The sequence below is a fragment of the Chlamydotis macqueenii genome, chromosome 2 (genome assembly GCF_036417535.1).
Source record: "Chlamydotis macqueenii isolate bChlMac1 chromosome 2, bChlMac1.mat, whole genome shotgun sequence".
Classification (NCBI taxonomy): domain Eukaryota; kingdom Metazoa; phylum Chordata; class Aves; order Otidiformes; family Otididae; genus Chlamydotis; species Chlamydotis macqueenii.
In genome coordinates, this window is record NC_141557.1 from 29714909 (window position 1) to 29737501 (window position 22593).

Below are 22593 nucleotides of genomic sequence, written 5' to 3' on the forward strand. Positions count from 1 at the left end.
GGTGACTGCTTTCAACTATAACATGATACCTTTAAGAAACTGAAGACTAAATTATCTTTGGGGTCTACATTTTTTAATCTCTACATTTTAATGAATCCAGATAGACAATATTCATGGTTTAATTTTATGCAGTTCATGCAGTCACAACTTCACCATCAGAGTTGTATGCCTTAAAAAAAAAAAGTAGAGATTCTGTAAAAGGTGGAGAAAAGTGAAAAGTATGAGCTTTAACTGCTGCATATTTTTTCTTAGATACATATGCACAAATATAATTATTGTAATGGTTTTTGTGCTTGTGCTGTCTGCAATATTTTAAGATGTATCTTAACTTTGGTAGCTGAATTTTAATTTCCTATCTATTGATGTTTTAAGTACATACAATAGCAAAAATATTCAAACCAAGCTTGCAAAGTTAAGTAACTTACTGTTTCACTCCTAGAGATTTGATAGAATTGTTAAATGTACTGTTTTAAAATTACTTTAACAAAACAAAGGGGGTTTTTATTTTCTTGCTGTAAATAATTAAGTTAAAAAGAATACTCTGCAAAAATTGAGTGAAAAGTGATTGTAGAAGTAAAATGCAAAGGAACTGCAGGAAATTTACACTTCACATCAAAAGTGGTGCTTCTGTAAGACCAGCAGATTAAAAGCTGTGACTTCAACAATACACTTCATCAGGTGTTTCTCATAACGAAGAATAATACCGCTTGGTATGAGCTGTGCAGAATGATTGCAGAACCATTGTCGAGCCTTGTACTGAAAGCTAATCAACACAGTTCAGTCAACAATCACTAGATGGAAGAAAAGCTGAAAGTCCTGCAATTATGCAATTGTCTTATGTATTGAAAGAACTACTGCCCTACACAGAAAAAGAAAATTGACAGTACATTTGCAGTGGACAAAGACAGCTGGTTCTTCATTTTACAAATGTGGTGTCTTTCCACATTTCTGTTTTTCCTGAAGTAGGTTTCTTATTACATTCACAGTGTCTTGGTGTGCAAGTTTAATTTCACAGGAAAAAAAAAATTCTCAGAAATATTAATGGATTGTTGCCTAAAAGAGAGGCAAGAGACAAAATAAAATAATTTCAGGTCAACTTGGTGATGCTAAATGAGAAGTAAGTGACCTATGAAGCTTCACTCAAGTCGCCTCAGATAGTCTCAAGTTGTCAATACTGGCATTTTTCCTTACAAAAAATGTAAGCATTAGAAAATTTATTCCTGTGCTTGTGTTAGCCTTAACAAAATCTGATCCTTGCCTGGAGTTAAACTTCTCACTTTAATTGTGAGCGTCTAAAAATTCTGCAAGCTGAGAGACACATTGTAGATGCTATGACAGCTAGAAATACAACTCAAGATAAAACACGTGTTCATTTCCCAATGCCATTTTTTTTCAGAATGGACTCTAAACTGAGTTTTGTTTTAGCTTTGCTGTTTAAACAGGATCTGTTTGCTGAAAGTCACTAGAGGACTAATAATTGCCTTGTATGCTCTGGTTGACCAGTTGGCTACAAAACCAGAATACTCCCTACTGCACATGCCAAAGTAAACGTTCTGAAATGGTATGAAGATCCAGCTCTGGTTGAAACTGAAAGAATGGAGGAGAAACTAAAGTGCTGATAGGGTCTCTCCTGACTTAGAACTCGCATTATACTTTGCAGGGTTTTAAAGAAACTAATCTGTTTTCTGAAGTTCTGCCCCATCCATAATCCTTTCACAAATCAAGATCAGAGAGAGTCCAGTGGCTACTCTAACAGGAGCGGACAAGAGTCCATTGAAAGTCAGTGGAAGTAGCCTCACTGCCTCTCGGCTTTGGCTCAGGCTCACCATGCAGGATCTTTAGAAGTCATCAAGCTAAACCCAACCCAGAAAACAAACCAACAAAACTAAATAGCTCACCTGAGTCAATATTTAATGAAAAAAAAGAAAACCAAACACCTCCCCCAACTCCTGAAATCTCACCCCCCTCTCCATCCAAATTACTCTTCTGTCATCTCAAATATTTGAGAACTGATTCTAGAATAAAATTATTTTTGGTTTGTTGATACAGAAAGAATTGGGTTTGGTCTGCTTTGGTCTGAGTGAAGAAAGAAGCTCTCTGATTTTATTCATCTCCACAGTTAGAACATGAAGATCTAAGGTGTTCAAAACAACATTAGCATATTTTGACTTTTTAAAACTGATTCACTTCAGAAAAAAAACTAAACAAAACAGAACTGAATAGAATTTGATCATATCTTTAAAAACAAGAAATTGTTTGAAGGTTTTTATAAGGAAATTACATGAATGTGAGACTGAACTGAAAAGAGAATAATTGCTCAAGTAATGTGAGTATATGAACAAAAAAAGAGAGAATTTATCAGAAAATGGAATGCAAAATGTATATAATGTTGATTTGTTGCAAATATTAACTATAAGAACTCAAAATGTTCTCCATAAAATGCACCTAGAAAATACTTTCGAGCTTCAATATTATTTTACTTTTCTCATTACCAAAGCTGAAATTAATCTCCTTTCAAAAGTTTTCTCCTATTCCTTGCTTTAGTTCTTTCTAAATATGACAGGACTTGGGTTTGCCAACAGAGGGCAATAGTCAAGCTAGGAAAGACTCCATCCATCATTTTTGCAACTTCTAATGAGTCAGAAGGACACATAGAATCCTCATCTGCTTTTATGGATATTGCTGTGTAATTGCAGTGTAATTATGGCACACAACAGCTTCAGAAAATTATCTTTGAAGAAAACAGCTGGTTCTCTTTAACAAACAGAGATGAAATCTTGTCAATTTAAAAAAAAATCCAAAGAAAAAATACTAAAAATATATGCCAATAATAAACAGGCAACAACAACAACAAAAAAAAGAAATAACATAAAAAATTGAAAAGGATAAATCAGAGAAACTGCTCTGAAAAATAAGACTAAAGTATAAAACATTAGAAAATTACAATGATGTGAATGTGCTTTCATTATATAGTTTTATATTACAAAGCAAACAGGCTCATTGAAAAGATTTCCATTTTCCTTCTTCCACTCATGTGTAGTACATGAGACCTCGATCCTGACAGCCCTTCTACATGCTTTCCACTCAGCAGAAGTAATCCCCTTGGTTTCAGTGGAATTTCACATCCTGATACGACGAGCCCCAAGCCCTGTGCTGTAGCTCCAGAACCACAGAGCTCACCAAGCCTTGCTCTGTCACCTAAATACCGATGGCTTCTGCTGGGAGCGTGAGGGCAGGCGGCCAGGGTGCCAAAGCCTGTATCCAGGCTTAAGCGGGTGGCTGAAGGGAGAGGAGAAGCTGTATGCAGAGCTGGACATCAGCACTGTGGCTCTCGGGGATTGCACAGCAGCTGTGGAGAACGAGTGCATTGTGAGGAGCAGAGCTTGCAAGGAGCAGGTTTTAACAGCCAGTTGTGGAATGGGACCAAACCACCCTTACCGCAGGCTTGGATGTACATCAACTGACGTTAGTTAAGGAAAGTGGATATGGATTTGGTGCACTTCTGTAATGTGGAAAAAATAAAAAAGAGAAAGGAAATGTTGCAAAATACTTTTTAGTAATTATAGTAAGTATTTCCAAGACTTCTGAAATCTATATTGATATATAAATACTACTATTATTATTATTACAGTGTCACAGGATCATCTGCCAGCTCTCTCAGGACCCGCAGATGCATCTCATCAGGTCTTGTGAACTTGTGCACCTTCAGGTTCCTTACATGGTTTCAAACCTGCTCTTCTCCTACAGAGGACAGTTCTTCATTCTCCCAGTCCCTGCTTTTGCCTTCTGTGACTTGGGCGATGTGGCTAGAACCCTTACCAGGGAAGACTGAGACAAAGAAGTTGTTGAGTACCTCAGCTGCCTTCTCCATGTCCCAGGTAACCAGGTCTGCCATTTAGTCCTGGAGAGGGCCCACATTCTCCCTGGTCTTCCTTTTACACCCAACATACCCAAAGAAGCTTTTCTTGTTGTTCTGGACATCTCTGGCCAGATTTAAATCTGTCAGGGCTTTAGCCTTCCCTTACCTGATGCCTGGCTGCTCAGACAATCTCTTTGTATTCCTCCCAGGCTGCCTGTTCTTGCTGCCACCCTCTGTAGGCTTCCTTTTATTTTTCAGTTGGTCCAGAAGCTCCTTGTTCATCCACACAGACCTCCTGGTGTTTTTGCCTGACTTCCTCTTTGTTGGGATGCATGACTCCTGATCTTGGAGGAGATGCCCCTTGAATATTAACCAACTTACTTGGGCCCCTCTTCCCTCCAGGGCTTTATCCTATGGCACTTTGCCCAGCAGATCCCTGAAGAGGCCAAAGTCTGCTCTCCTGAAGCCCAGGGTAGAGAGCTTGCTACCCACCCTCCTTGCTGCCCTAAGGATCTTGAATTCTACCATTTCATGGTCACTGCAGCAAAGGCTGCCCTTGAGCTCCATGTTCCCCATCAGCCCCTCCTTGTTGGTAAGAACAAGGTCCAGCATAGCTCCACTGTTACTTGCAGGAGGAAGTTATCCGTGCATTCCAGGAACCTCCTAGATTGCTTGTGCACTGCTGATTATTGTGTAATTAAACTTTACTAAAAAGTAGCCTAAAACAACAGTTAAACAATGCATGTAGAAACATAATATCATATGGCAATGCTCTGTAAGCCCTAGGGCTAGGAAGCTTTCAGTACTAAAGATCTTTATTTCCATATGGTAAAGGGGACTAAGGGAATGGTTTTATCTCCTATAGATTAATTTGTGCATGTGCTGTGTTTCTGTAGGCAACAGGTAGAGAGATAAGAGGAAAAAATGTGCCACATACTGGCTGTAGTATCTGTATGCCATGGTGACATGATGAGTTTCACAGATTTGTGAAGCTGGACGCTGGACTACCAGACTACCAGACTTAAAATAGTTATCAAGGCGTGGGGCGGGGGGAATTAACGGTATTAAACTTCAAAGCACATGATCAAGGTTATGCAGAGGAACATGATTTGGTATATGGTATGATCCGTAAAACTTTGAAAAGAGTTACATTTTTGTTTGTCAGAATCATATTTTAGCAATTCTTAATTTGCACATATTTAGAAATTTTTTTTGAACATTTGAAACACACATTAATTCTGTAGGCTACATCTGTATTACATTAGGGAAGCATCACTTGTGGGTCTCTGTTTAAGGATGTGCTTTGCATCCTGGCTTATTAAGGTATAATGATACATTTTCAGTCAATTTAACAACATAACTAATAATAAATTAAACCCGCAGCATATGCTATGTGAAAAAAAATTAGCATCTCTGAAATAACTATTTAATCTTCTTAATGGTGTGTGACTTTTTAGCTTCTTGCATTCCATTTCCTTGTTTGTTTAAATTTCATAAAAACAGTGATCAGGCTGAAGAAAACCTCAAACCAGAGACAGGGTCCACCCTTGCATATGTGTATTGTTCTCAGTGTCTGATGCAGCATGTCTTTCCGAAATACCTGTAAAGGCTGGTGTCTAACAGTTGATCCACGGTGTGGGCAACATTATTACTCCATGAAATGGAAGTTTTCATTTAGTTCAAGAGCTTTGAACAACGCTGGAAGTGTTGGAAGAGTGGACAACTGGAAATACAGATATAGTGCACTGGGTAGAGGCTCATGTGTTTGTAGCAGGAGGAGTACGTTCTCCTTGCCATTTTCAAGTGTGAGTTTTAAATTGGTAATATGTCTGAAGAAAATGCATATGGGCAACAGATCTACTATATAGTAGAAAACTTCAGAAAAATGCAAATTTACTAGTAGTCTAACAAGTAAACTGCAAAGCACCTTCTGCACTGTTATCTGTTACACAGTGTAGGGAACAAATAATCTTAAGCTATACCTCAGAGAAGCATGTGTTTGGTGTTGCTATTTATCCTGCCTGATAACGGAAGGTTAGAGAAACAGTCATCATTATGGATATTTCTTGCCAAGAGGACAAAAAGGATAAATGAGGAAGATGGCTTCATGAAAAGGCAGCTGGAATATGTTACTCTCATTGGAGAGAATATTGGCAAACAGCGTAACTGAACAAAACGTTGAACATGCTTGAACCTGTGTTTTAAAACGTTCAAGCCATGGATCCATTATATGCAACCAAATATACTAAAAGCAGTACCAGTGAGAAATTACATGTAGACAATAACACAAGTTTTCCTATGAATTCTCCTGACTACTGAAAGAGATTTTTAAATATTAAAATTAAATACGGACATCCACTTCAAGAAATGACAGCTCTGCTTTTGAAGCAAAATGTTCAATTAAAAATAGCAGAGTTTTACAATGCAGATACTTACATTTTTCTTCAACAACATGATTATGAAAAATGCATTATTTTTTTTTATATGGTAACACTCAAAAACTGGAAGATAGTTTTTGCATTTTTAAAGAAGGACACATTCCTGCAGGAGTTAATAATTTAAGGACAGACATGAAGTCAGACACTGGGAGGAAGAAACAAAGAATTTGTTGGCACACCAAGGACAAAGACTTTGTTTATTCACAAGCAGGGATTACATGGACCATAGTTAAGTGAGTGATACCACTGTAATGTTGTAGCACTGACATTGAGAATAATAAGCTTCACATAAGCTTCAATGTTTTTCATTGCCTGGTTGGTTTTCTAGAAAAACCTCGAAGTTGAAAACACTGAGGATGAAACTAGCTGTGCATGCTAGATTTTAGGTATCTCCTAAATGGTGTAGACAACACCTCTAAGTGCAAAGAGACTTCAAAAAAAAGAAGAAAGAGTTTTTCAGATGACAACCTTTTGGCTTGATGATTTGGTTATGAAACTTCTTTACAGTTGAAGACGACTAGAGAGGTGTACCTGCCCAGGTAATAACGATTAGTGATATTAGTGACATAGCAGTATCTAAATCCATAGCCAACGATGGAAATAGCAAATTATTTTAGGGAGTATTTTTAAAAGTGATATGCAAATTGATAGATGCTTCTCTTTCCTGAATAGAACTTTAGTAAAAATAAAGATTAAGTAATCTTTTAATGAAAACAGGACATGAATTTCTAAATGTTAGGTGTTTTAGTGCAGATACCCAGGTTACTGTAAATGTTTAAAAAGTGGGGTTTTAATTTTTTTTTTTTTTTAGTGCTATACTTTAGGGCAGTTTTTCTGTTTCTCACATAAGTAAATGTAAAAAGCACCATGCGCTGGTTGGATATGAGGTCTCTCACAATGGAAAATGTGTTTTATTTCCTAGTTTTTATCCTCTTGTTTTGCTACAAATGGGTTGTGACTTGGTTGCTTTTTATATGGGAACTTAGGAATTTATGGCCATTTTTGTGAAATGGTTTTCACCTCTGTGTTACCAATTATGACACGGAGAAACGTAATGGAAACATACTTGTTGGAAGCACATAACTCACATGAGCAGAGGTTTTGGGGGGTTGATACTTCAAGGCCATGTCTCAGATTTATTTTTCATCATGCAGGAAGGCGGAGTTGAGTTGGTACAACTCTGTCTCTCAAGTGATGATGGGAATGTCAAGATTCTCGGTCTTCTTGTTGGCAGCTCTACTTAAAATAGCCTTCTGAAGATCTCCTGCTAGTCTAAATGTTGTAGTAACAATGTAGGTTTTTTAAAGCCTCCTATTTTATTTCTGCTTAGTTGTAGTGAGCTGTCATTTTTCAAAAATATTTTCTTCATTCTTGTTTATTTCAAGGTCAGATAGAAGAAGAACTGTGTGCACAGCAACTGAGAAAATGAAGCAAAATGTGTACTTTTCTGAAGTTCCAACATATGTGAGTGGTTGACATAAAATTCATAAAGGTCAGACTGTTGAAATTTTTCACAGCCACATAAGCACCTTAATCTATAGCTTCAAAACGTAAGACACAGCTGTAATGATAAAAGTCTTGTATCTCAGTAGTTTTGTTTTGGGTGAGGTTTTTCCATAAATCTTACTGACTATATTATTTGCTTTTTACTCTTCTAAAAAAGTAGATAGAATTTAATTCCCTGTTTGTTAATCAAGCTTTGTAAATCACCCTAAGCCTAATTCCAAATTTATATTGAATATTTAACATCAGGACATCACTATCCCATGTTACTTCCACTTGACTTGTACTATGAAAACTTGTTTACTGTGAGATGTCTTCAAATTTCTCAGCCCTTCTGAATCTGGCTATCCTATTAGCAGAATATTTCAGGTTAAAAAAAATATGAAGCAGTAGATTATGTCTCTCTCTTTGTACTAGTTCTGCTGCTCGAGATTACCTTTTAGCTGCTGCGGGAAACAGAGTTGTTCTCATTTTCTACTAAAGCCTTCACCCAGATTTACCTAATTCTCAAACACAGGTAAGCAGTAGCTCCACAAATGTAGCTTGGCTTCTTAAGAAAAGTCACAGTCTCAACAAATAATTTATTTTTATTGTCACTGCTAATTTTTGAAGCCAAGCTGGAATGACTTCATCACCCAGCAAAAAGTGTATTCCTAAGGACTTCCAACCAGTGCTATGACCTGTCCTGCAACAGACTGCAGTTACATGCAAGCATACTCTACTGTCACCTAAAAATACCATTTTCCTACCTCAAAACATTGCAAGCTATTTAAAAAATTACCAACTAGTGAATTTGTTATTTTAAAAGGTTGGGTTTAGATCATCCTTTGTTGTGAAAGGGAACACTCTACATATGTGAGTGTTTCCAATATATTTCCTGCACCAAGACCTCCATCTTCCATCTAGTCATTTGTAAGTACCCAAAGTTGGCCATGAGCCTGTTTCTGAGAGCGCTTCCTCACCAGCATATGGCTGTGCTCAGAATGATTGCCCTGGCCTTCAGTCTGCTCGTTTAATTCTAATGAGGTCCGCAGAGGTGACTGTATGACTCACACAATGAAATCATTTTTCCAATTAGCATTCTGACAAATGTATTATAAGTAGAGCTGCTTCAATAGGTTTCCACAGCTGGGGGAGAGATCATGTATCACAAAATACTCAGTTACTTTCTTCTGAACTAGTCAGAGAAATTTCATTCACTCGAGTATGACTGTTAACACAACAGATGGATATTTCATGTCTGAGGAGTGTGACCTGTTCCTAAATCAAGCTCTTTCTGTATCTGCAAGCCAAAATGCTCATGCAAGGCACAAAATTAACCTTAGTCTTGAGTAGGTACTCATAATGTTCATTCTAAAAAGCCTTCCTTTTATTAGGAAGTCTTCTATTCATTATTGTGGGATATAATGTTTGGAAATGTAAGTAGCTGACACCTAATGGAAGAATTTTAAGTAACCAATTGAAAAGCCATACTTCCTGTATGTCTATGCTCTTTCATTTTGGCATTTGTTAACATTTACTGAAACAGCTTTTGTTGCATGAATATGAGAGGAAGAAGGGAATCAGAAATCACCTAAGGAGTATCCATTATTTTTTATCTGTTATTTGCTAAGCATTATTTGGTATTTTCATATTTTAAAAATATTCATCTATTTAGAAAGCGTAAACAAAACCACATGATTTAGCTAACAGTTATGCTCTACAAATTGTGAACTGTCAAAGTAAATTGTCAGCAAATCACCCTATGTACTGAAGTTCAGTACATAAACTGCTTACAGATCTAATGAAAACAATGAATAAATTCATAGGAACTCAAACTCTTTACCAGACAATCTGGAACAGAATAAAGTAATATACTATTTTAGATAATTTATGCATTATGAATTATTCAGCTATCACTAATTGGAAGTTTTCTACTTTAAAAAAAAAATATAATTTGACCTTGTTGGTTAAAAGATTGAAATTTCTATGAACAGTTTATTTTTCAAAATTTAACTCTGTTGAGATATATAATCAGCACTACTAACAAGTGAAAACTACAAGGAATTGTGCAGAAGCTATTTAAGGGAGAAAAATAAGTCTCTGAAATTTTTTTTAAAAAAAACAGCGATGAACTTAACCTGTGGCTTCCTTCCTTTACAAATTGTTTGGCTTCCAACAATGTTATAGTGCATTTCTAACTGTTTTAGTAGTAGTAGTGGTAGTAGTAGTAGTGGCAGCAGTAGTAGTAGTAGTAGTAGCGTCTTTATTTCATTCTAACTTTGAGACTTTGTTGCTATTAACATGGAAGCAGACAGGGAAAAAGGACATATACAGCCAGTTTACCCATAAGAAAAGAAACATAATTTAAACACAGTTCTTCAGTAAAAATCCCTTCTATGTAATATCTCTATAATATTTTAATAAATAATCATCTTAAACTGTGTGGGACTACAAGTATTAGAGATAACATGAAGTACAAATTTAATTTTATACCATGTACACATGCAAGCAGGGAAACACTCTCAAAGTAATGATCTTCCTGCCACAATATTCTGACATAATTGAGTCAAGATTTGCAAATTGGGGTAGTATCTATTATTGGACCAACTGCCACAGTTGGGAAAAAATGCCAGGTTTTTGAATACACAAGAGCTCCTTCAGATTTGAAGTAGATTAAGGGAACTCCAAAGCTAAAAGAGTTTACTTCATTTGTTGCTTTCAAAATAACATAATCAACTGGAGCATGTAAATATGGCTCAATACACAGCCTTATAGGAATACTCAAATTAATTCTGGACCAGCCAGAATGAGGCATTGTTGCCTAGACAGAGAACTGTACTAAGGGGACTACTGTGACCAAAGTATTTCTGGATGCTCTTGTAAACTTCAGGTAAGTTTCACCAAGCCATTAATCAGCAGCATCGATAACTGATCCTGAACTGGACTGAGCCACTGAGTCGTTCAGACACCTGTGTCCCATTTATTTCTTTTGTGTTAACTGCTTTTGGGAACAGAAGTCTTCTTTCCCCTTGTGAGATCCATTTCACCTTCCTTTAGAAGTCTTCCAAATAAATATCTATAGTTAAGGTTATAGGCTGTTGCTTCAGGTTCACATTGTGGAAGTGGGATAGAAGAAACACGAACACAGTTCATCTCACCCAGCTTTTACAGAAAATTACTTCAACAGCAGATGACTTGCCAGCCAAACAAAGGGACACTATTTTAACACAGTGAACTCCAAAATTATAGGTAAGGTGATAAAATCCTTAAGTTTTTTTGTGTTTTATTTTGGTTTGGCAGAACAGGAAACATTTTTCCTTTTATTTACCCCTCGTAATAGCACTATTTCCTATTGGTCTCAGTTACCATAGGCTCTTGTGAGCACTGCTCTTTACAAACATGATACTGTAATCTTCAGACGTCCATTAATGTGTCCTTCATAGTGACTTAGAATTACTCTGCAAGAATAGTATCTTTGTATCTCTTTTTCCTTGTACAGAGCAAAACCAACTCTTCCCCTAAAAAAACTCCATGCATTTAACAGATCGTATCGCCTGAGAGAAAAAACAGACTGGAAAGGGTGGGCTAGAAAAAAGAGAGCAAGGTAGTAGACTTCTGTGATTCCTGAGGAGACAATACATTTGATGATCTCATCATGAAGGTTACTAAATAAATGAAAGTAAATGGCTGGTTGATTCCCTTTAATTCAACATGTGGTGTAGACACTTCCTTCCCATTCCCTCACTACAGTACATTGGATAACATTAGGCTTGACAATAAGGATTGACTTAGTGGTTTTCAGTTCTGTGTAGTGATTTTGATTCTTTTTCAAAATGATTTACTGATTGCTGTAATGTGCTTTCTAAATCCTCATTTTGCTGGTGGTGCTTTTGTTAAAATTTTTTTGCAATCATTACTAGAACTTTATTGACATACGTTAGGTGATAATTTCCAAATCTCCCACTTAGCTATTTCTATGTTGGTTTTGTTATCAAATCACTGGCCTTTTAGTGTTGTTTTTTTTCCTTTATATTTTCCTTTTTTTTTTTTTTTTTTTTTCATTCTCCTCTGTTGGTTGGAGGAGGGGATGGACACAGTTGTCAAAGACCGTAATAAGCTACCAAAGTTACTATTACATTAAGGCAGGTATGAATTTTAAAATGTGTTTGACTTGAAGCAGGAATGCAGTACAAATGCAAATATTCCCCAGTGTAAAATAAAGTGAATGAAAGGAAATGAACATAAAGTACTGATTCAATCGTTCGTAATCAATGCTAGTAAGGATGTTGGAATGGATGGTTTAGAATTTCTGAAGATGGTTACACAATATTAATCCACTATCTTGAGTTATTTAATATGTGCTTGATAGATGCTAAGACATTGGTGAGGCTCTGCATACATCCTGGAATTAGTGTCATGTAAAGAATTATCAGTTTTTATCGCCTCTCTTGCCAGTCAGGAAAAGTTAACTTATTAGACTGTAAGAGACAGAGCATGATGGAGACTGCAAATTCTTTTTTCAAATTTCTCATAATCATCCTTTCATGTGACTTTCATCCTTATTGCTTAACGGCTATGGTCCTTCTCCAATTTATTAATATTAGAACTTCTGCTTTTAAAAATTGGTTGACCCAAGTAAGTCTTGCAAATGTCGTCAAATAATTTCATGTATCCAGTTTAATTAATATGTTACTTACAGACTTTAACAAAAATCATTAGATATGGGCTTTTTCACTGTTATATATTTTAATGGTAAAATCAATCAGTTTCTAGTTTATATTATTAATATTGATTTACTTTCATTTTCCAAAAATACTCATCTGATAGCACAGTGCAGTGATGCTGGTACTTCATCAGGTTTAAAGTAATCTTTTCAAAGAGATTTTGATCTTAGTCAGGACTGTTTCAACTGAAGTGGACTGGTAATCAATAGAGGGAAAAATGTTGCTGTGCTTTTGGAGCAGAAGAATTGGGATTTTAATCCAAGTAGATAAAGCAAGCAACTTCTTCTTAATTTGTTTTTGCATGCATTGTAAAAATAGGAGTTTAGCCTCATTTTGTCTTTGAAGACAGGTGTTATTCGTTGTGGGTAAAATATCCAGAAGATGGGGCTTCAGAATCATATAGGCAGTCAAACCTGTCCCTGTAACTTTCAGTGAGGAGTAACTGAAAGCACAATCCCATTCTGTTGATACTGTCAAGCAATGACCTTAACAATCTGGTAGCTAGAGATATGAGAAATGTTCACAATGAAACCAAATTCTTCTGAAGTTTTGTACTTGTCTAAAAGTCGTCCATATTAAAACTGGGGTAAATTTACTCTTGAATCCAAGGATTTTGACATTGAATTAAGCTCAGAACTTCATCCTAGTTCAAAACCATTCAGAGGTTTGTTATCCTAATTATAAGCTTTTGTAAAAAATGGGTGAAATATAGTATTTCCCTAAGATGAAATAAATACCAACCAAAACCAATGTGAATATTAACACAAGTTTTCAAGGAACAATCACAAAATTTTTCATGGATCTCATAATATAAAATTGCCTATTAATTTTATTGTTATTGTATTAAGATAACAAGTGTTTTCATTTAGATTGTTCCATTCATTTTAACTTCAAAATATTTTGGTGCAGTCATCCCAGCTAATGGCCCACACATCATTTCTGGCCTCAAGGCTGACTGCATCCAGGTAGACTTATCTTTGGGAAAACTGATGCCACTATCTTGAGATGGGGAAAAAAATGTTTCTGATGGCACCTAAGGGTTGCCAGACATGACTCAGTCCCTGAACATAAAATCCCAAACTATGCAGTGTCTAAAATGCCATTTCACATTCTAAGTCTTAAGATATCTAAAAAATAAAATATAAAGAAAAAAAAAAGAGAGCATAAGTGGAACCTGCATTTGGATGCATTTTTGTGAAGGGCTGTGTTACAAAGCCAGTGAAGCTCAAGAAACAGTAAAGTATTTGTTATTTTACAGTCATGTATGCTTATGGTTCATGTGCTGAAATATAGATAGTAAACCAGCTGTGATATGGGATATGTAAATGCTGTTTGCTTTTACCTTCGTATGTGACGGTATCACCAAGCACATATTTTCACTCAGACATGTAGCTTACCACTGGACCAGAGTAAACGTACCAGGATGTGTGATTTGTGTATTTGTAACATAGGCAGGGGGACTGTACTAGGCATGGGATCTTTGATGCAGTAAATATCCTCAATTATGGAGTCTGGAGGGAAAGGAGAAGGTGAGAAGGTCAGATCGTGACTGGCTAAGGAGGTAAAAGGAACAAAGACTGTTTCTTCCTTTGTACTCACCTAACAGTGACCTGTGAACCATTTCTGTCTTAGCACTATTTTGACCTGCTATAACGTCATGCAGAAGAGACCAAAAAGGAGAAAGTTTTCTTTGTCAACTGTTGTATAGATGGACAGGGGCCAGGAACAGTCTGGCCTGATCGAATCACAAATTCTAATTTTCCCAGCAGATTTCAAAAACATAATTAGAGCTCATAATACTAAATAAAAGTTTGCATCTCTTCTGCATTTGATTTACTGAATATTTGAAAAATTAAATTAAGCTAGAACTTAACCTTCTGTAACCGGGTCGTAGGATTCTTATGCACAAAGGTCACCCAGCATATGATATTTAAAAGCACAACAGTATTTATTGCTCTATTATAGCCTTGCATAAGCAGTTACTTGCATAAGCAGTTACAGTTCCTAGCATAAGCAATTAGCAGTGTATTGTTTTTCCTTTGTGAGAGTCTTACCACCCCAACTAAGCTGGAGACACCGCCGAGCAGGAGGATGATGATCAGCGGGGTCAGAGCAGAGAACGGAGGTAGGCGCAGCACCTTCAGGGTGTCCCCTGTTATTTGTAGAGTGTGCTCTGAGTCCTTTCTCTCTCCTTCTGCTCTAAGCTGCCTCTGTTTATACCCTTAGCAGATTCAGTGGAAGAGTACTGACCAGGTGTTGATGCACGCGTGGCCAGCGCACACAGCAAGGCCTGTCAAGTACGTGCCCTGCTCGCTAACAGCGGTTCCTGGACAGCAGCAACATCCTGCTCAATAACAACCCTCCTAGCTCCCCTCTCCGAGATAACAACCCTCCTAGCTCCTCTCTCCAAGGTCGCGTTCCCACAGCTGTGTGCAGCTTGTAATTTCCCACAGTGGCCCTACATGGACCATCACTGCAATCCCTCACACATGCCACCATGTGGTCCGTAGTTGGGACACTGTGGTACTCCACAACTCGCACTCTTAATCTTGTAATTTCTCACAGTGGCCCTACACGGACCATCACTGCAATCCCTCACACACCTTCAAAAAAATTAATCCATTTTCCTTTTCTCTCCTTTTGATCTATTGACAGCCATACCTCTTGCAACTTATCAAAAACTTTCAAAATAGGAGTGTTCGTGAAAAACTGAATGAATGAAATTTTTACTCCAGCACACTGTAAAGATCATATCAAAAGATTGGCAAAATGTATCACCAACTTGGACCTGAAAGCTGTGATTTCAAGTATATGAACTGAGAAGCCCAATGTAGAAAAGCCTATGACTCAGCTGTAAGACATTTCATTGCATGAGAGCATCCAGGTGCCATTTAAAATGTATTAGTGTCATCATAAACCTCCCACTCTCCTAAGAATAGAGCTATCACTGGACCCTGTTATCTCACAACCCCAAGGTACAATATTATAATGATACTGCTTAACATCTCTCTCTGTATGGAGAGAGAAAACACTGGAAATGCCTCAAGCATCTCAACTATAAAGAAAATAAAATTAAAATATTAATTTACTGATTAATATAACATTAGATGACCCATTTCTCCAGCTTGTTAAACAACAAAGACTTGCAAAACTAAATAAGAGCCTAAGAGATAAGTGTTTTAAGAATTCCCATAGAGATGTTTAGCTCCTTTTTAAACATCATTAAAGATGTACTTTGCATATAACAGGCAGTTTTATTTTTTTTGCTGCACTGACAAGTCCTACTGGTGTTTATTAATGTACACTTTCAAAAAAGGCTACAAAGTGAGGGTTTTGGTCACACAGATTGAACAATCAGATCATGCTGTAAAATAAAAGAAAATGAGTGCAAGACAGACTTGTAGGCAAGAAAGAGAACAAAATCTTGTAGGTAAATCATGGGGCAGAGGTCCAAAGTTTTATGGGTTTTTTTTTGTACTACAAAAATTTAACCATTTGTATCCTCTGTACCTCTATTCTTTACCTGGAAAATGGGGGAGAGAAAAGTTCTGTTGTAGATCTTTTCCTTTAAAATGCTTGCTGTTTGGGAAAATGGGAAACTGCAGTACATGAGTTGTATACAGGAAATGGCAACCTAATTTAGAGTAACTTACTTTAAAATGAAAAAAAACCATGATGAAACCCTAGAACAAACTTCATCCCTGCTGAACCATAGTTATATCCCATGACATTAGGATGTTGCCTGAATTTTAGCACTGTATTTTACTGAAAAGTATCTGTAGGAGTACTTAACAAGGTTTTTAAAGCATCTATGTCTCCCTAAGTCAAACTCTCATAGTATTAGAATTGTCACTGCACTCCTATGAGCTAGTCTATGACTTGTTAAGGGAAGAAACTGTGAATCTTCTGTTCCTGTGAATAAATGTCTGTGTCTTTTCCTTAGTGATCCACAAGATATCAGGCTGTGAGCATAGATGTCACCTTGCATATCACGTATTGTGTATATTTATAAATGAGCCCAAAGGGAAGAGAGAACTATGAATTCCAAATTGCTCAGAAAGAAACAACTATTTCCATAACAGGTTCTTAATTTTCCCCTTGCAAAGTTTTGCATTTCTGGCCTTGACCCCCTCATACATGGGATTACATAGATTGGGAATAAGGCAATTGGGGCTTCCTAAAACACCAGAGGGGAGAGTCTGTCCCCTGTACACAGAGTATTCTAAGTTCTTATCCCTCTCTTTTTTGTTTTTGTTCCCCAGCCACTGCCTCCAGGGTACCAGCTATCCTTATCCCTGCTCCCATGGCAACAAGTATCTGTTCCAGCGGTAATGGCTCTGTCTCTTCATCTCCTCCTTCTACAGCTACATTCTGCAACATGGAAGTAGCTTGATTTTTCTCTCACTGCTTTCTTTCCTTTATTTATCAGGCCATCTGTGCTTGTTCCAAAACCTCTACTGTGAATATACTTATTCTGTATGTGGCTCTACTTTAGCAAAAAAAAATGAGTCAATCCAGATCTCCCAAGATATTCTGAACTCTTCACTTCTATGCTTAACTGTCTGAAAGAGGAAAGAATTATTATTATTTTAAACATTGTCCTCCCACATTTCCATGGCAGGATCAGCATGAATTGAATTGGAAACACAAACATTTTAAAATGTAAATTAGATTAAAAAAGGTTAGAGTTGTATGTGCTTTAAAAACACTCCAACTGGAACCATACTCAGTTTTGTAGGCAGTTTGTGCACAGAAAAGAAGATGTGAATTTTTGAAACAATCTGCTGACATCACATGAGAAAAAGATTTTAGAATAACTGTTCCTTTTCATTTCTGGTTGTCTCCTTAATACAAAATATTCATTTGGGACCATGACTCAATTGTGAGGGGATAACAATTTAATGGTAGGAAATGGGTAGAGATCCCCTGGAAGTGTTATAAATTCCAGGGACGTGGCAACAGAATCACATTATAGGTAACAGTACATGCATAATTTTTAAAACCGTTTTCTGACTTTTAATTGTTTGGAATAAAATACTGTTGCTGCTAAAGAATACATCGCTACACATTAAAATGACTAGCAAGTTATCCACTTTTCTTCTACAAAGTGATTTTTTTTTTCTATGAATCTTTTTTTTCTGTTTTTTCTTTTTAAGATCTAAAGGGTTTGAGACCTGAAAGTTCCCTTAATCTTAATGGGAAACACAAAATACTTAGTAATTGCCAGACTGTAGTCCCGTGTTGAAATGGTATTGAATAACTTCTTTCTTCTAAAATATGACTAACTGCATCTCAGATACTGGAGCACATGAAATGTTGAAGGAATGTGTTTATTAGTCAGGCAAAAAGAAGGCTAAAAGGTTATTTATTTTCTGTCTTTAAGCAGATAATGGGTGGTTATGGAGAAACAGAGGCAGTCTCTACTCAGAAGTGCACAGTGGAGTGACAAGGCACAAGAATAAAAAGTTGCAGCATAAGACATCGCAAGTGGAGTCAAGGCAAAAAGAGAATGGCTGAGTGCTGGACAGGCTGTCAAGAAAGGCTGTGGGCTTTCCACAAAACTTTCAAAAACTGACTGGACTATGCCCTTGTTAACCTGATCTTAGTTCCAAGTTAGCCTTGATTTGGACATGGGGTTGGACCGTATAACCTACAGAGATCCAGTCCAGCCAAAATTATCCTATGATTCATGAGTCTATGAATACTAGCTCCCTAGCAGGCTGAATCTTCACTGTTCTTTCAAAATTCCCAGAATAGGAAATGCTAAGAAAAAAAAAAAAAAGAGTCATATTTGCACATTAACAAAGACTAGCCCACAGAAATGGTTGATTCAGACTTTTGTGAGTAAGCCACTTAAACAGTTGTAACCTTGGGTAAACAATAGAGCATCTCAATGCTTCAATTCTCCTCCAGTAAAATGGAGAGAATAATATTTCTTGTCATTTTTCTCTAACAGTAATTCACCTTAAGGGGTTTTTTTACAGACTGTGCCAAATCAGCTAGCGAGCAGAGGTGCTATGGTATTACAGCAGTTGTGGATCCAGTCAATGTAAGTATTAGTTCACAGGCATCATTATAGAATACACGGAGGGGGATAATAGGGTAAATAAATAGTTCAGACACCTCCCTCTTTTCAGATATGTCTTTGCTCCAATTAACTATTTTAAGTATTATGCCCAATAGACACTTTGATAAGGGATATAAACACAAGGAAGGAAACGTCCTTTTCTCTCCCAGTCTTCTGAGAATTCCTGAATTGATGCCTCAACACCTGGTCTTCCCTAAAAGAAAATGTTTTCTCCAGGTCCTTGCTTCATGGGCCTGCTTGCTGTTGCAGGTGGAGTGTAACTACTTCTTGGCTATAGATTGAGACACTGTAGGTGGTAGGTCAGTACTGTGTAAATGTTTTGTGGTTAAAACCCAAGGATGTGATTTGTGTTTATAAGCTTTAAATTGCCTTCCTGACAAAATATGCACAAGCTGAAAGCTTCTGCTCACGTAAAATTGTGATGGGTTACATTTCATTGGAACTTATTATGAATAGCTCTTTGATTTCAAATGATGAACCCTTTAAATGCCTTTAGAAATTATGGTGGAAGAAAGGTATTTGTCTCCCTCCATCACCACCATCAGAGAGTGACAAAGCTATTTTTCAGAACACATACATACAGAAGCATATGCACTCATTCAAGTATACACATGATCACATATTTAAATTTACAGAAAAATTACAAATACATTAAGTTGATTTTTTAAAATTGTTATTACATAGATTCCTGATTTTCAGAAACAAGCTCAGGGCTAAATACTCAGAATACATAGAATATATATAGATGTGTCTATATCAGAATACAGACACTGTATTTATATATCTATATGCACAGAATATAAATACTACACTTAAAATGTTACATTTCAAAGACACAGGACTTCTATTAAAACTATTTTGTGGTTTTTGCCTATAGCTGATTTAGTTTATACCCTATTAGAATAAATAGATAATATTTTCCCAGGACTTTCATGTGTCTGAATATATATATTTATTGATGCACATTTACCTTTGATATTTTCTTTGTATTTATTTATATCTAAAAATGTCATTGGCATATTTTAAACATTTATTTTATGCAGGGTTTACGTGGTTTAGCATTCCCAAATTAAAGGGAGTATAATGTTAAGGGAGTTAAGAGTATATTATATCTTTTCAATTGAGTTCTTCAAAACAGTAAATTTTGTCTCTCATATGCATGCATATTTGAGAGGAAAAGAAGGAAAAAGAGCAGAGTTAAAAACAAAATCTTGGCCTTTTTCAGACTAAGAAGCTTTTACTGGCAATAGTTAAATGTCGAATATGATTAGACAGAACTGCTGCCTCAAACTGAAAGTAAAGTGGAAAATACTTGTGAAAACTGTCTGTCAGAAATTTAAAAAGTAGTAGTGCATAATTTATCAGTGATAATAGCCTTAGGTGCGTTTCTGAGGGAATTAAGCTAAACAGTCAAACTATTTATCACATCACAATACATAAAATGTACTTTTAATTAATAAATGGACATTCTATTGCCTTTATGGCTACAACAAATCAATCCTCCTTTACCTTCTGTCTACAGTTTGGGTTCCTTTAATGGGTTTTAATGGGTTTTGTTCTATGCTCACATAGCAAAGCTTATTCATTTGCTTCCTGGAAGACTTACTGTGCTTCGTGGCATAATCTCACAGTGTCTTTGGTACACTTCCACCAAAATACCACTATGGAGAAAAATAATAACTGCTTGTTACCCTAAAGCATCATTCATTACTCCTGAGATGGCACACTTGGTTCAAGCCTACCTTGGAAGTAATGAAGTTACTGTAATGTGTTGTAGTTCTCGTTAATAGACTAAGTCAGTGAAGTCCTTCAGTTAAAAGGTTTTCTTGAGAAAGCAAGGTGTTTCCAGTTGCTCTGAATGGTTAATGGAGTACTTTGCTTGCATAATCTCAAGTCAGTTGACAAAGGAGATCTTTTCCACTATCTTACACAGAAGTAAATCAGGCGGACTCATTTCTATACATTAAATGAAATAATTGTTCTGGAGGATCATGAACAAGTATTTTGAGATGATAGCTCCAGACCTGAGAACCATAGAGGTGTTTGGTTGGTTTTTTTTTTCCTTAAGACAAAGTTCATTCATGACTTTTCTGTGATAATATTGTATCAGACAGTTTTTCATTTGCCGGTCTGACATTCAGAACATGCAGTTAGCTAAAACAACCCGGCAGAAAATGTAGCAAGGGCATAAAGTCATTGATTTGGGGGACACAGTGGAAATTCTTACTTCTGAATTCTGAGAGAAAATTCCAAATAGTCTGAGTATGCTCTGAATTTCAAAGAGAATATGTGAAGTTGTTTATTATCTTACATTAGACAGTTACTAAATTTAAGCAAAAGGGGAGTAAAAAGCACAAGAAAGACTTCAACAATGTCACAACGTGGAAAACTGGAAAGAATCAGGACCAAAATTTAGAATTAAATGCTTATAAAACCACTACAATTTGTGATATATCTACCTGCAACATTTTATCAAGGTATTTATGTAAACTGCAAAACCAAACACTACTTAAATTGAATATGTTCATTGAAACATTTCCCAAACAACTCTCATGAGCCACGGTATCTGATTTGCTTCTTGGGATTGTTTTAGCATAGATAGCACTACTTAGGGGAATCCTAAGACAGTCTTATGGCATTTTCCAGGAAAGGAAAATGACTCTTTTACATCCCTTATACTGTTGTAATGACGTTAAGCATGTATTAGATGCAGCTGAATATCTGTCATGAATGTTTTTCCTCTTGTTATGGGACTGAGTTCTGCCTCCACAAGAATGAATTAGAGTTTACTTTAACAGAGAATACAAAACACCTGAATAATCTGTCCTCAGACTGTATATTATGCATACAGTCACTTAGACACCTATGAATGCTTTTTGGAAGAGGATCAAACTTTAAGAAACTAAGATTTTAAATATATATTTTTAAATCAATGTAATTGTTTGAAATGTGTAGGAATCTTAACATAAGTCCTCAAGAAAATGCAAAGCTGCTGTGTTTTATTGCGAAAACTATGATATAATTGTTAAATAAGATACTGTAAGAAAAGTTATTAATATGTATCTAGTAAAATACTGCTATTAGCAGAACAAGGACTAATAAATAGAAACATATCAAGACAGTAGCTCATAAAACAAGAAAATGTAGCCTGAAATACTACCACACACACAAAAAAACCAGCTCCCAAATCCGTGTTCCTTTTCTGCCTCTTTTCTTCATCATTTCCATACCTAAAAGCAGATACATATCTCAGGTAAGAAATATGTAGATCCTGCTGCTCTTTCTTCTCACAACTTCCCTTCCTCTTTATTTTAAAGCAAAATGTCTGTAGCTCTTCACTATTTATGGATACTCAAATCTCCACTTCTTTTGCAGAGCTCACCCAGTGAACCAAAACTGCAAAAAAAAATTGACACCAGCTGTGATCCGTACCCAAAAATTTGTTCCAAGAAGCTACAAACATCATTTTAGAATTCAATACCCCTTCCCAAACCTAAACTATTGCTATGGTAAAACCTATATGTAACCTTAAAAAGATACAGAGGCACAGATCAAATAAAGAGAATAACACGTCACAGGCAGCATATATGAATAGAAGCTTGACTCAGAGAAGGAATTCTTCCAGTTTCTGCTTTTCTCTTTTTATCAATTATTCTTACGTTTTCCACACATAATTGTCAAAAGAAAAAGGATTTTAGACAAAGCTATTACAAAATAATAGCTTAGAGCTCATGGGTTTCTCTCCAAGTGACAGTATATCAACAATAAGAAAAATGTAGACAAGTGTTTTGTTGAATATATTCATCAAATGAGTGTTTTGTGGTTGGGTTTTGTTTTGTTTTGTTTTGTTTTTTTTTGCTTCCTGCAATTTCCAAGTAATACTGATGAACCAAGTAATACTGCTGAACCAAATATGATAAAATGTTGTGAGTTCAGTAGAGTAAAAGAGTTGCCACCACAAGAACAGGGTCCAATGTAGCTCTAACTTTTATGATTGCA